The sequence below is a fragment of the Bombina bombina genome, chromosome 2, assembly GCF_027579735.1.
Source record: "Bombina bombina isolate aBomBom1 chromosome 2, aBomBom1.pri, whole genome shotgun sequence".
Taxonomy (NCBI): domain Eukaryota; kingdom Metazoa; phylum Chordata; class Amphibia; order Anura; family Bombinatoridae; genus Bombina; species Bombina bombina.
In genome coordinates, this window is record NC_069500.1 from 1,053,392,549 (window position 1) to 1,053,407,442 (window position 14,894).

Genomic DNA, 14,894 nt, shown 5'->3' on the forward strand with positions numbered 1-14,894 from the left:
AGGGTGTCACCTAGCCCCCTCAATTGGGAGTCTAAAAAGAAAACCTACGCGGAGGAGGCCAGTCAAAACAGGCCATCTCCACAGAGGTTTAACTCTACCCTTCCCCCAACATGGGCTGGGGTGCAGAGAGACTATAACCAAAGTGGGGGACATGATCAGGTGAATAATTACTCACAAAGAGAATACTCATCAAATAATTGGTATCTGCGCAAGGGTAGATACAATAGATGGCGAAGATATTGTCAGGGTAACCATACACCCCAAGTATATAATGCTCCCTAAAGTACTAATACTGAACAAGCTGAACCCCAGGGGCAACCACACCAGAATAGAAGTAGCGGCCCTGATTCTGAGGGAACCCAATGGTCCAGGAATCATTATTATGGGGCACCAAGAGATAGGCCCGGGGTAGAGGTAACTTGTACAATCAGGTAGATATGCTTTTTACCCAGTTAAATCGGTTGAGCGAACAATTTGCTAATATGAGTCAACCTTCTATGGCTCAGCAACCGAACAATATTTTTTTAGGCGTACAGTCAGTGGTCAGCAGTGGACCACAGGCACAGTCATAAATACTGCAGTATCACCTGAAAGGGAGGGGAGAGATATACAAAAAGTAATGATAAATGTCAATGATACTAATCATGTTCTCTCCCCACAGACCGGAAACGGAGGATTTAGCTGTGATGACGAGCAACCTTGGCCTGAAAGCATTAACCAATCTTTCCCTTTGCAGTGTTCTCTTTACCTTATTTCCACAAATGCAGTACACAAGAATCCGGCCGACCCTGTCATAAAGGAGACTGGTAGGTATGAAGTTTCTTCTGCATTGGAAAACATGGCGAATTCAGGTAACACGTGGCGAAGCCCACAGATGTATGATAACGCCAATTTTATGTGTGAAATGGTAGCAACTGCAGGGAGATACTATGTATTAGCTGAGCTGCAAGATTCAGTCTCCAACCCTATCATAGGATTAATTGATACTGGATCTCAGGCAACTATTTTATCCCACAGGCAAATACACACTGCTAAACGAGCTAACACCCCACAAACCTAAAATTAAAGAATTTGATGGTTCTCTAATAGGAGTTGGGGGTGACTCCCTAAAAGTTTACGGTACTGCCTGGTTAAAATTTAAATTGGGGAACAGGGTCATAAGACACCCTGTCATTATAGTGGATCTGCCAACTGATCGTTTAATTATTGGTAGAGATCTCCTGAAGTGATTAAGCACCATAATTGATTGCATAAATAATGTAATTTGGTCACAAGTTAGAAGGCCTATCAATTATGAGAAATCTGGTATATCTCGCCCCTGCCATAAATGTCACATGGTGGAAGAGAAACCAGATGCTGTGGAGATTCATTTCAGGAATAACTCTGTACCTGAAATCACTATTTTACAAATTGATGTTCAGACTCCTTTAAGTGGCTCTGATGGTAATACTTTTAAAATTTCACCTGGAAAGATAGCGAATATTTCCTTAAGGGGGGGGGGGGCATGCTCAATACCTCACAGGGATTGAGAGAATTAAAGAGGATCTATTTATCCATATACAAGTGCATGACCTTGGTAGGCTTATTAGCGCAGATAGCTGAACCTAAAGTGATTAAATATCTTTCTCCCCAAGACCACTGGGTCAACAGCCTGGATGACAGGTTTGAAAGCTATAACATCACAGCTAAGTGCTTATTCTCTGTCTCTATAGGTAATAAGTCAGTGAAGCACCTGTTTTTAGTTTTAAATACTCCCCATAATCAAATATACATTGGCAATGATATCTTACATAGATATGCCATACAAATAGATTTGATTAACTCTTGCCTCTGGAGCAGGTTAAAGGGGGACCCTGAAATATTTCAGGATGAAAATGCAGCCCTGAAATCAAACCAGCAATTGCCATATGCTATGAATATGCAGATGTAGTGATGTCGCGAATAGTTCGCCGGTGAATAGTTCCCGGCGAACATAGCTTGTTCGCGTTCGCCGCGGCGGGCGAACATATGCGATGTTCGGTCCGCCCCCTATTCGTCATCATTGAGTAAACTTTGACCCTGTACCTCACAGTCAGCAGACACATTCCAGCCAATCAGCAGCAGACCCTCCCTCCCAGACCCTCCCACCTCCTGGACAGCATTCATTTTAGATTCATTTGGAAGCTGCATTCTTAGTGAGAGGAGGGACAGTGTAGCTGCTGCTGATTTAATAGGGAAATCGATAGCTAGGCTAGTGTATTCAGTGTCCACTACAGTCCTGAAGGACTCATCTGATCTCTGCTGTAAGGACAGCACCCCAAAAAGCCCTTTTCAGGGCTAGAACATCAGTCTGCTTTTTTTATTTTTCCTGTGTAATCTAATTGCAGTTGCCTACCTGCCAGCGTGTGTGTCAGGCTTACAAGGTATACTGTGCCCACTTGCCCAGTGTCACCACTCATATCTGCTGTAACAGTAGTGTACATTTAAAAAAAAACAACATTTTTTTGACTGTGAAATAATAGCAGTCAGTTTCCTTCACACGTGTGTGTTTAAGTGCCTCCAAGGGCACAGTGTCAAACCAGTGCAACTCATATCTGGTGTAACAGTAGTGTACATTTAAAAAAAAACACTTTTTTGACTGTGAAATAATAGCAGTCAGTTTCCTTCACACGTGTGTGTTTCATTGCCTGCCAGGGCACAGTGTCACAACAGTGCAACTCATATCTGGTGTAACAGTAGTGTACATTTAAAAAAACAAACACTTTTTTGACTGTGAAATAATAGCAGTCAGTTTCCTTCACACGTGTGAGTTTCAGTGCCTGCCAGGGCACAGTGTCACAACAGTGCAACTCATATCTGGTGTAACAGTAGTGTACATTTAAAAAAACAACACTTTTTTGACTGTGAAATAACAGCAGTCAGTTTCCTTCACATGTGTGTGTTTCAGTGCCTGCCAGGGCACAGTGTCACACCAGTGCAACTCATATCTGGTGTAACAGTAGTGTACATTTAAAAAAAACAACACTTTTTTGACTGTGAAATAATAGCAGTCAGTTTCCTTCACACGTGTGCGTTTCAGTGCCTGCCAGGGCACAGTGTCACACCAGTGCAACTCATATCTGGTGTAACAGTAGTGTACATTTTTTAAAAAAAAACACTTTTTTGACTGTGAAATAATAGCAGTCAGTTTCCTTCACACATGTGCGTTTCAGGGCCTGCCAGGGCACAGTGTCACACCAGTGCATCTAATATCTGGTGTAACAGTAGTGTACATTTTAAAAAAAAAAAAACTTTTTTGACTGTGAAATAATAGCTGTCAGTTAACCCCTTAATGACCACAGCACTTTTCCATTTTCTGTCCGTTTGGGACCAGGGCTATTTTTACATTTCTGCAGTGTTTGTGTTTAGCTGTAATTTTCCTCTTACTCGTTTACTGTACCCACACATATTATATACCATTTTTCTTGCCATTAAATGGACTTTCTAAAGATACCATTATTTTCATCATATCCTATAATTTACTATAAAAAAATTATAAAATATGAGTAAAAAATGGAAAAAAACACACTTTTTCTAACTTTGACCCACAAAATCTGTTACTCATCTACAACCACCAAAAAACACCCATGCTAAATAGTTTCTAAATTTTGTCCTGAGTTTAGAAATACCCAATGTTTACATGTTCTTTGCTTTTTTGCAAGTTATAGGGCCATAAATACAAGTAGCACTTTGCTATTTCCAAACCATTTTTTTTCAAAATTGGCGCTAGTTACATTGGAACACTGATATTTGTCAGGAATCCCTAAATAGCCATTGACATGTGTATATATATTTTTAGAAGACATCCCAAAGTATTGATGTAGGCCCATTTTGTTATATTTCATGCCACCATTTCACCACCAAATGCGATCAAATAAAAAAAATTGTTCACTTTTTCACAAATTTCTCACTGAAATTATTTACAAATAGCTTATGCAATTATGGCATAAATGGTTGTACATTTTTCTCTGGGATCCCCTTTGTTCAGAAATAGCAGACATATATGGCTTTGACGTTGCTTTTTTATAATTAGAAGGCCGCTAAATGCCACTGCGCACCACACGTGTATTATGTCCAGCAGTGAAGGGGTTAATTAGGGAGCATGTAGGGAGCTTTTTGGGGTAATTTTAGCTTTAGTGTAGTGTAGTAGATAACCCAAAGTATTGATCTAGGCCCATCTTGGTATATTTCATGCCACCATTTCACTGCCAAATGCGATCAAATAAAAAAAAAACGTTACATTTTTCCAAATTTTAGGTTTCTCACTGAAATCATTTACAAACATTTTGTGCAATTATGGCACAAATGGTTGTAAATGCTTCTCTGGAATCCCCTTTTTTTCAGAAATAGCAGACATGTATGGCTTTGGCATTGCTTTTTGGTAATTAGAAGGCCGCTAAATGCCGCTGCGCACCACACGTGTATTATGCTCAGCAGTGCAGGGGTTAATTAGGGAGCTTGTAGGGTTAATTTTAGCATTAGTGTAGTGTAGTAGACAACCCCAAGTATTGATCTAGGCCCATTTTGGTATATTTCATGCCACCATTTCACCGCTAAATGCGATCAAATTAAAAAAAAAATAGTCAACTTTTTCACAAACTTTAGGTTTCTCACTGAAATTATTTACAAACAGCTTGTGCAATTATGGCAAAAATGGTTGTAAATGCTTCTCTGGGATCCCCTTTGTTCAGAAATAGCAGACATATATGGCTTTGGCATTGCTTTTTGGTAGTTAGAAGGCCACTACATGCAACTGCGCACAACACATGAATTATGCCCAGCAGTTAAGGGGTTAATTAGGTAGCTTTTAGGGAGTTTGCAGGGTTAATTTTAGCTTTAGTGTAGAGATCAGCTTCCCACCTGACACATCAGACCCCCTGATACCTCCCAAAGAGCTCTCTTCCCTCCCCCACCCCACAATTGTGCCCACCATCTTAAGTACTGGCAGAAAGTCTGCCAGTGCTAAAATAAAAGGTATCTTTTTTATATATATATATATATTTTAGCATATTTACATATACTGTTGTGTAGGATCCCCCCCTTAGCACCCAACCTCCCTTATCCCCCCCAAAACAGCTTCCTAACCCTCCCCCTCTGCCTTATTGGGGGGAGAGTTGGGGTACTGACAGCTGCCAGTACCCAGTTTGCAAATAAAATTGTTTTTTTTTTATTTTTATTTCATTCTGTAGTGTAGCTCCCCCCCCCAAGACCAACCCCCACCCGCTCCCAGATCACTTAGATTTCCAAGTACTAAATATTTTGCACCCCTTTCTCCCACTTATAAAAAAAAAAATTTCTATAGTGTAGCGGTTCCCACCCGCTCCTTCCCCGTGCAAGCGCGCGCCCCCGGCGATCCCGCCCCCGATCCCGCCCCCTCTATGACAAGGACCGCATCGATGGCCGCCCACCCGCCTCCCACTTCAGCTCCCACCCACCAACGAATGCGGCCATCGATGCCCGGTGCAGAAAGGGCCACAGAGTGGCTCTCTCTGCACCGGAGGGGTAAAATTTGTTATTGCAGGATGCCTCGATATCAAGGCATCCTGCAATAACCGGAAAGCAGCTGGAAGCGATCAGGATCGCTTCCAGCTGCTTTCCAAACCGAGGGCGTACGCTATACGTCCTCAGGTGTTAACTGTATTTTTTCTGAGGACATATGGCGAATGTCCTCGGTCATTAAGGGGTTAAAAAAAACTAGAAATTTGACTGTGAAATAATAGCAGTCAGTTTCCTTCACACGTGTGCATTTCAGGGCCTGCCAGGGCACAGTGTCACACCAGTGCAACTCATATCTGGTGTAACAGTAGTGTACAATTAAAAAAAAAATACAATTTTGACTGTAATAGATTGAATAGCAGTTAGTTGTCTGCAAGCGTGTGTCAGGCCTACAGTGCCTACTCTGCCAAATTCTGACAGTGCACAGTGCCACTCATATCTGTTGTCACAGTAGCTTGCACGCATAGTACCACTAATCGGAAAAAAAATGATAGGCAGAGGCAGGCTACCCCGCAGGGGCCGTCGTGGTCGTGGTGCTGTGATTCCCTTTGGCCCTAGAATAATGCCCAGTGTTCAGAGGCCACGTACCCTGAACTCGAAAAGTTCTGAGGACATAGTTGACTGGCTAACACAGGACACTCAATCTTGTACAGCTTCCGCTCAGAACCTTGATGCACCATCCTCCTCCAGCTTAGCTTCGGGCACCTCTCAAGTTAACACTCGCCCGCCTGCCGCCACCACCAACACTAGCACCACAGCCACTTCACTTGGTCTGTCAGAGGAGTTATTTACACATCAGTTGGAAGAAATGAGTGATGCACAACCATTATTGCCAGAGGATGTAGATAACAGGGATATGTCTCAGTCAGGCAGCATTACACACATGGACGTACGGTGTGATGATGATGATGTTGTACCCGCTGCTGCTTCCTTTGCTGAGTTGTCAGATACAAGTGAAGCGGTTGATGATGACGATGCGTCCATGGATGTCACGTGGGTGCCCGCTAGAAGAGAAGAAGAACAGGGGGAAAGTTCAGATGGGGAGACAGAGAGGAGGAGGAGACGAGTTGGAAGCCTGGGGAGGTCGTCGCAAGGAACTAGTGGCACAGTCAGACAGCATGCATCTGCACCCGGGGTCAGCCAGACAGCATGCCAATCAACGCATACTGTTGCCACCACCAGAATGCCATCATTGCAGAGCTCAGCAGTGTGGCATTTTTTTGTGTGTCTGCCTCTGACAACAGCGATGCCATTTGCAACCTGTTCCAAAAGAAACTGAGTCGTGGGAAGTCCAACACCCACCTAGGTACAACTGCTTTGCAAAGGCACATGATCGCACATCACAAACGCCTATGGGATCAACACATGAGTACAATCAGCACACAAACTCAAAGCCGCCATCCTCTTCCTGGTCCAGCATCTTCAACCACGTCAACCACTGCTGTCCTCTTTGCCCCCTCTCAACCATCCGCCACTCCGTCTCTCTTCCGTAGCAGTTCCTGCTCATCTGCCCACAGTCAGGTGTCTGTCAAGGACATGTTTGAGCGTAAGAAGCCAATGTCACAAAGTCACCCCCTGGCCCGGCATCTGACAGCTGGCTTGTCTGAACTCTTAGCCCGCCAGCTTTTACCATACAAGCTGGTGGAGTCTGAGGCGTTCCAAAAATTTGTAGCTATTGGGACACCGCAGTGGAAGGTACCCGGCCGAAATTTCTTTGCACAAAAGGCAATCCCCAACCTGTACTCGATTGTGCAAAAGGAAGTAATGGAATGTCTGGCACACAGTGTTGGGGCAAGGGTCCATCTGACCACTGATACCTGGTCTGCAAAGCATGGTCAGGGCAGGTATATCACCTACACTGCGCATTGGGTAAACCTGCTGATGGCTGCCAAGCATGGAATGCGTGGCTCTGCAGAGGAGTTGGAAGACCGAGTCAGAGGAGGAAGAGGAGGAAGGAGGAAGGTGGCTTTGAGGAGATGGAAGACCAAACACAGCAGGCATCTCAGGGGGCTTGTTGTCACCTTTCGGGGACCCTTGGTGTTGTACGTGGCTGGGTGGAGGAAGAGACCTTCAATGACATCAGTGAGGACAAGGAACGGGACATGGCTAGCTTGGTATCCAACCTTGTGCAAATGGGGAGTTTGGGGTTGTGCAAATGGACTGTTTGCGGTTGTTTGTGGTGCGTTACATGCGGAGTTTGGTCTGTCACTGTGAAGCGGGTGTAACCCTTACACTACCTGATCGATACAACATCATACCTGATATTTTAAAGCACGTTATTCCAAACAATTTAGGAATGTTAGGGGATTTATGCCCTTTATGGCTTAAAACCAGACTCTGCATCAACTATGTAATTTTCCATGGGAGTTTTGCCATGGATCCCCCTCCGGCATGCCACAGTCCAGGTGTTAGTCCCCTTGAAACAACTTTTCCATCACTATTGTGGCATTGTGGGGAGGATGTCCTCGTCAGGGAGAGCTGCTGCATGGCTGCTGCATGGGGAGCAGCTGCACGGTGAGATGCTGCACGGCGAGCTGCTGCACGGGGGGGGCTGCTGCATGGGGGGCTGATGCACGGGTATCTTCTGCAGGGGTATCTTCTGCAGGGGTATCCTCCTGTTCTCACCAAGGTAGCGTGTCACCTTCTGCACCACTCTCATGCCTGGGTAAAGGAGGAGCATGTTCCTGCTGTGTTTCCTCCTCACCGGCCTCAGACTCTTTATATTTTAAATTTAAAGAAATAAGAGATATTAGCACTGTTCCAAATAAAGATGTTATATTTGAAAGTGTATTAATGAGTCTGCTTTAGTAATTCAATTTTATCCAAACGAAATCAATACGATTTACGTATTTGAAAACCCGTCTTTCGGATATCTAGATGGTTAATATTAATGTATTTTTGTGTGTGTCTTAAATATGTTTAAATGCACACATAATCTGGATACTAGATACTAATGTGATAGTTTTTCTTCAAATCCATCTTTCTCAAGGTAATTCTGAATGCGTTTTCGGAATAATGTTTAAAAAAGCGTAATTGCGTTAGTCATATCCCTAATTTATTTTGAGTGTAAATGAGTTATGAGGTGGATTAAAAGAGATTAGTAATTGTGCTTACCAGCAGATGAGAAGTGCAGGTTCCCGGTATCAATCCTGACAAGGGCCACCTTGGAGATGTTGGGATGTAGCATTTCCTCCCAGTGACTGTAGACAAATGTCTGCTCCGGCCCGCCACTGATCCCGGTATTGGCTTGTCTCTCCCTACACTTTTTATTCTTGAGCTCGCTTTTGCAGTTCCAGTAGCGGTGCTGTATAGATTTTACGTCCCTCCTGAACTCCCCCACTGCGTTCACAGCATCCCTGATCTCCAGCCACAATGCTTTCTTCACTGAAGGGGTGACCTTTAGTGCCTGCAGCCTCCTAGCCCTCTCCTTATAGGCCATTATAAGGGCCTCCTTCTCCTCCCTTTTATATATAATTTTTATTCGTTGAAGCATACAAAGAAAAATAATATTACAGACATATTTTTTCTGCATAGTAGTATAAAAATAATAATAAAGAAATACAAGAAATCTCTATAATCAGTAGGTTACAATTTTCTTTTTTCCTTGCTTAAATATTCAATTTAATACCTTTATGCATCTTTTTTATATTTAAACCACTTACCCCACCCCTTCAACCCCTAAACCAAAGACATAGCAAAAAAAAAAAAAGGAATTTAGAATCAACCTCTCTCACCCCTCCATCCAGTCATGTCAGACTCCTACTTCCTACCATACACCAAGGAGTACTGTCTCTGTGTTTCTGAATGAAAAAATAAGTTGATTTTTTTCGCTTTCTGGCTGGGCTCTAATAAGAAGAGACCATTTTTGAAAAAACTTCGGTACTTGCCTTTCTTCATGCATTGGAGTTTCAAATTGTTCTATAATCAACTGTTTTTTCTTAAAACAAAACAAAGGGAAGTGATACCAGATTTGCTGGAAAAGGCAAAAATTCTATTATCTCCCAGCTGACCTTGTTGTCTATATTATAGAAGGAGGTAACTGGACTGGAGTGTGCTTAGAGCATATTACAACATTTAAATCAAAGAAAAACCCCTATTAAGAGAATAGGGAAAAGTATGCTCTTTTTACACATAAAATATATATTTTTCTACTTAAAATTTAACTTTTACTAATTATAGTTTAAAAAGGCAGCAGAAATAGAAGTTGTATCTAGCATGCCAGAAAAATAGCTAAAAACACAACTCTGTAACTGTGACTTGTATAAAGTACTTCAATGTTGCTGATTTTAGGTTGTCTTTCACATATGTGGAGGAGGGGAAAAATCAACGATATTAGGTAATTGTAAGAGCCTCTATTTAGGAACTGTGTCATGTATTGCCCTATATTAGTGTAGATAAGCCACTTTTTTAAACTAAATATGCTATATATCCCTTCCCCATCCTTCCCACAATATGCCCCAAATGTTACAACATCAAATAAAAATATCAGTTAGTAGATAGTCTGAAATTAACAGAGTGCAGTTAAAATAAACATGAAGCCCCTTCTATTTCTGCTGCCTTTTTAACTACAATTAGTAAAAGTCAAATTTTTAGTGGAAAAATATATACTTTATGTGTAGAAAGAACATACTTTTCCCTATTCTCTTCTTAATATGGTAATTTCCTTGTTTTTTCTTAAAGTCTAACCATTCAGACAGCTTTGACTCATGTTTCTCTTTCCCTTTTTTCATAATTAAGTTCCTAGCCGCCAAAATTGCCACATTCAGTAACTTATACTCCCTGCCTGGAGTGTCTTTATCTACCAAAAATAATATCTGTTCTAAACCCAGTTTAACCCGTCTATCTATATGTATATTAAGCCAAAACTCTATTTTCCTCCAAAATTGGTTTATTTTTGGATATTTTTGCCAAATTAAATGAATTAAAGCTGCCGCTATTAAATAACATTTACAACATCTATTAAATTGATTATTTTTCCATACATAACCTTTTTTAGGTGTATAATAAGCTTGATAGAGGAGTTTTAGATGAGCTTCTCTCCATGTGGCTGAAAGTGTATTTCTCTCAGCTCTTTCTATCAATTTTTTAAACTATGTCAGCATTAATTTCTAGAAGGTCCAGATTTCCAGTCCACTTACTAGCTATATATGACAAATTTACCTCTCCTTTCGAGGCAATGAATAATCGTACCAAGGAGATATAGTACAAATATCAGCTCTTACTAATCCAATCCATTGATCTAACTTACTCCATTTCCACTCTCTGCCAAAAGTTCTAAGCAAACCATACTTGTAGTGTCTGATTTGTAGATAAAGTTTTAATCTCATGTTGGTCCTGACTAATTTGTTATGTTACTACGAGACCTTTCTCTTTCCATTTTTTTTAAATACTTCTGGAAAATCAGGATTACCTTCTATTGTCAGACTTCTCTTCTAACTTTGGGCATATTTTTTGCCAGGCGCAGATGGGAGTAGAAATAGGTTTTAATTTTTTTATTTTTTTATTTCTGAGGGCAGGTTAGTATATTTAATGTGCAGCTGTATGTAAAAGAAAGGGTTTTATTAGTTATTTTTCTAATTCCAGGAATGAATAGTAAGAAATATCCCTGAACCATTCAACAACTATCCTTGCTAAGTGAACTAAATTATAAAGTTCCAAACTAGGAAGACCCATGCCTCCAAATTGTTTAGGTAAACTTAATCTTTTACTTGCTATCCTTGTTTTTTTCATAGCCCATATTTTTTGTTTTGGTTGTCTGTAAGTCCTGTAGATCTTTTTTTTTTATTTATAAAAAAGGTATATTTTCAATAATATATAATTTTTTTTGGCAGGGCTATCATTTTAAACAAATTTACTTTTCCAGATAATGAAAGTGGCAACTTGAGGGCCTCCTCCTCCCTGGTATACCTCTCCTCCCTCTGCCTGGGCTTCCTCTGTGACGTGAGCCTCTGTTCTCAGGACTGTATTGTGCCCTCTCTGCGCTCCTGCCTTGTCCCACTGGGCCCAGCCACCCTGACCTCTCATCTTCAACAATGTGGCTTGGCCCATCCACCCTGACCTCTCCCCTTCCTCACCCCCTTCCTCTCCCACTCTCCTCCCAAATCTCCTCCTTAAACTCCTGCTTTATCTCATCCCTAATCTGCTGCCTAATCTCCTCCCTAATCTCGTCACTAATCTCTTCCCTACTCCTCCTTCCCGCCATACTTTTTCAGAAGGTGAAAGTGCACAAATGAAAGGGAGTCAAAATAATGAAACAAAAGTAAAAAGTACTCAAAGTGTGAATGGGTTTTAGAAAATAGGGTAAGGGGTAGTAATAAACAGACAAACGTATATAAAAGGACTAAATGAGGGCGTGTAAACAATAAATTGGTCTAAAATTAACAATATAAACTATGGGATGGGTATAGGTTTAAAGGGAAAAGGATATGGAGTGTATGTGTGTGTATGTAGTGTTACTGCTATGTATATGTATGTATTGAATGTGTTTGCATGTAAATGAAAGTAAATATGTTTAACTATGTGTAAGGAATGAAAAACAAAGCAGCACTCTCACACTCACCCGGACAGATTCATACACAAACTCTCTCACACTCTATCTCTCACTATCTCTCTCTCTCACTATATCTATCACTATCTCTCTCTCACTGTCTCTATCTCTCTCACTATCTATCTCTCCCTATCTCTCTCTCACTATCTCTCACTATCTGTCTCTCTATCTCTGACTATCTCTGACTATCTCTAACCTCCAACACCTAGACCTGTACCTGTCTTGAAAAAGCAATACAGTCAAGGTAGCCATGTTCAGAGCGTGCTTTTATACCCTATGTAAATGCTTAATGATGTACCAGTTTGCAAAGTAAGAGAGGTCTAGGTGTGCTTTTGTGAAGCTTTGTATGTGTGCAATGTGGAGTAGTTGTTTGAATTTGTGCATGCTCAGATTGAGTTTCTAAATCCACATATGTTTTTAGGGAATGTGTATATTCCGATGATGTTATAGTGATAGTTTGCATAACATTATCATAATTTAGTATTGCAAAATCAAAATTATGATTTTTGATTGTATCACATGTGTTAACTGTTCTAAATCTCTATTTTAAAAAATCTTTCCTAATTGCCAATGCAAATGTTTGGTTTGTGTATAAGTGTGTAATTAGTTTTTCTGGTTCTTTTGTTCCGTGATGCAGAACCAAACATATTTTCTGAAACCATGTTTTGTGTAAATGTTATGTAGTATTTGTTGTAAATAATTGTGAATGTTGAATTTGAATCTGCTATGTTGTGTGAGCGATTGTTCTTTGTACATTTGAGATGATTATTATTTGTGTCCATTAAGTTGTATGTGTAATGTGACAGAACAATGTAGAGTTCTCGCGATATAGAGTGTTAGATGAAAAATCAGTTTATTTTTCTGTTTCTATTGATCTCTATGGGGAATCCATTATGTGGCCGTGATTACACAAGTGAAATAAACACAGTATTCATGATAACGCGGTGCATTACAACATTCTTTTAAGACTTGTAATACATATGTTACAAAGAGTGTGCGATAAACATTATGCATGCGCTATTTGCACACAGCCATTACACAAAACTCCTAATCTAGGTGATAGTATGCTAAAAAGATGTGCATTACCCTAAGCTCCTATCAGCCTCCAAAATATAGAAAGAGAACAAAGCATGTTTGGAAATATCAGTAAATTGGAAAGTTGTTTAAAATTGCCTGGTATATCTAAATTATTAAATTAATGTTGACTTTATTGTTCTTTTAAGTCATGTAGCATATAGTTAAAGGGACACTATACCCAAACATTTTCTTTCATGATTAAGGTAGAGAATATAATTTTAAACAACATTCCAATTTACTTCTATTACCTAATTTGCTTTATTCTTTAGATATACTTTAATTAAGAAATAGCAATGCAGACAGTGAACCAATCACAGGAGGCATCTATGTGCAGCTACCAATCAGCAGCTACTAAGCATATCTAGATATGCTTTACAGCAAAGAATATCAAGAGAATGAAGCAAAATAGATAATAGAAGTAAATTAGAAAGTTGTTTATAATTGTATGCTCTTTCTAAATCATGAAAGAAAAAAATTGGTTTACATGTCCCTTTAATAAGTCTCATTAAGTATAAACATTGTAAATAAAGAAATGTATTCCACACAGACATTAAGTATTAAAATAAACACAGTCAAAAAATGTTTTGTTAAATCACATTAAAATCATGATGAAACTGTTCTTCAACAATTCTATGCTACGGAAAAAATAAAATTTTAATTGTTTTTACGGAAAAAACTTTTAAATGCAAAAAGTAGAAATTGTAAAAAAGAAGCACTGGAGATGCAGTGAAATTATTGACTCCATTTATCAAACTGTGATAGCAGCTTTGGAGCCCTGGTGCTTTAGGCTTATGTGAGCGAGTCTGAAATGTTAGTTATGTAGCAACAGTTTTAAGTAGTAGCTTGTGCAATTTTAAATGCTATTGATAATCTGGGGCCCCATAACATATGCGGCATTGCCGCATCCTATTGGCTGATTTGAACAGCCAATAGGATTTGAGTAGCTCTTATCCTTTTGGCTGATTTGAATTTGAAGAATCAAATCAGCCAATAGGAATTTTAATAGCATTCCTTGAATTCACTATCCAGTGTACAGCGGCGATTGTATGAAGAAGATCCTCTACGCTCCATGGCTCTGCGGTCACCGGTTTTCAGATCCAAGCGCGCCAGTCTTCTGTTCCAGGGTTGCCGGTCTTCAGCTCCACCCTCCGCTCCACGTCAGATTGTTCCTGGAAGAAGAAAGAAGAGGTCGCCGCTTGGAAGAAGACTTCAACGCATGGCACAGGACCTTCTCCGCCGGACTTCAGGAATTGTGAGTATCAACCTGGGGGTTAGACTTAGTTTTTTTGTTTTTTTTAGATTAGGGTGGGCACTTTGTAAAAGAGCTAAATGCCCTTTTAAGGACAATGCCCAAACAAATGCCCTTTTTCAGGGCAATGGGTAGTTTAGGTTTTTTTAGTGTTTGGTTCTTTTATTTTGGGGGGTTTGATGGGTGGGGGGTTTACACGACAGGACATCGCCGCCACTATAATAAGTGTATTAACCCCTAAACCACCGCACTCCCACCTCACAAACACTATAATAAATTGTATTAACCCCTAATCTGCCGTCCCTAACATTGCTGCCACCTACCTACAATTATTAACCCCTAATATTCCGACCCCAATGTCGCCGCTACTATAATAAAGTTATTAACCCCTAAACCTAAGTCTAACCCTAACCCTAACACCCCCTAACTTAAATCTATTTTTAATAAATCTAAATAAAATTACTATAATTAAATAAATTATTCCTAGTTAAAACTAAATACTTACCT